The 1,555-nt window shown below is 37.9% G+C and overlaps 1 protein-coding gene across 1 annotated transcript in view; it reads right to left on the reverse strand.

Moving 5' to 3' along the window:
* Window positions 1-1,555, reverse strand: part of LUZP4 (leucine zipper protein 4) — a 46,623-nt gene that overhangs the window by 22,008 nt on the left and 23,060 nt on the right.

The raw sequence follows: 1,555 nt of genomic DNA on the forward strand, positions 1-1,555 counted from the left end.
TTGGTGTAATGGCTATGTTGCTGGACTCCCATGTAGTCGACTGTGGTTCGAGTCTCAGACCCGGTGGCTTAAACTCACACCGGGTGCGTGGGTGTGCGTGTGTGCCCAAGATCCCAAGAGGAGAATAGAGGAGAAGGAACTGCGACATGGTCATCCCCCCTGAGGGGGTGATTTTTTGCTTTCTGTCCCTCTGGCTCCCTCTGTCTTTCTGGCAAGCACATGCGCCCAATAGCAAAAACCTCTCCAAAAAGAAAAAAATGAAAGAAAGAAAATGAAAATGCGTATTAGTTTTCTTTCCCGATAAACAGAAATCTTCTATCAAAAAGAATTGTACTGAATAGGGACCAGCAGTTGGCATAATGACTATGTTGTTGGACATCCATGTAGTCGACCACGGTTCAAGTCCTGGACCTGATGGCTTAAACTCACACTGGGTGCGTGTGCGTGCGTTCCCAAGATCTCTAGAAGAGAATGGAGGAGAAGGGATTGTGGTGTGGCCATCCCTCCTGGGGGGTGATTTCTCGCTTTCTGTCTGTCTTTCTGTCTCTGTCTTTGTGGAGAGCACACATGCCCTTTAGCAAAAACCACTCCAAAAAGAAGAATTGTATTGAATAAATACAACTATGTTCTACAGTTATTAAGACTAAATTTCATGAAATACAAAACTAGGAAGGCATTAAAAACAGTAATTATTTAATTTATTGGTAAAATGTTTAAATTTTGCTATTTTTTTTTACTACAGGTTTGTTTGTTTTTGGGTGAGTTCTGCTATTATGGCAGCCTCAGAAGTTTCAAAAGTATGAGTGACAAATGATGTTTTTCATTTTAAAATACTATTTTAACAGTATTCTCAGTTCATTTGTACATCCCAGACTGTAGTTGAAGGAAGCTCATGCTCTTTCCAAACTATCAAAACCTTATCCTACCAGGCACAGATCAAATGTCATCTCCTCCAAACTTTCTCAGGTCCTCCCAATCAAAATGAATTACCGCTCCCCATAATATATAACTCATACCCTATTTGAACACATACTGCATCTTGCTGATATTACATTTCTTTTTATCTTTCTCTCCTACCATGATGTATAATAAGCAAGCTGTTCAGTAACCATAGTGCCTACCTAGAGTAGGCACTGAATAATATTAAATTCAATCAATTTCAGTTCATCAAATATTTGAAAATGCAGCATGTTACTCTCTGGAATAAATACAAAAATAAATAAATAAATACACACTTGCATTTACATATTACGGCAAAAATTATTTCAGTTCCTAGAGTATCATTTTTTTTTTAACTAAATGACCACATAACACCTTAAGAAGAATCCATTTACTGGAAAAGCTGAAACATTAGCACCAATGTTAGTTTATGAATCTGGATATGAATACCTCTCCTATTAATGTCCAGTGACTGACTCACTTATACAACGTTAGAAGTGATGGATCTGTGCAACTATAGTTTGTCCTACCTGTTGGTTCTCAATTATATTTCTCTCTTTTTTTTTTTTTTTGGAGAGGTTTTTGCTATAGGGCATGTGCCCTCAACAGAAAGACA

Source organism: Tupaia chinensis, unplaced genomic scaffold (assembly GCF_000334495.1).
Source record: "Tupaia chinensis unplaced genomic scaffold, TupChi_1.0 Scaffold143886_1, whole genome shotgun sequence".
NCBI classification, from domain to species: Eukaryota; Metazoa; Chordata; class Mammalia; order Scandentia; family Tupaiidae; genus Tupaia; species Tupaia belangeri.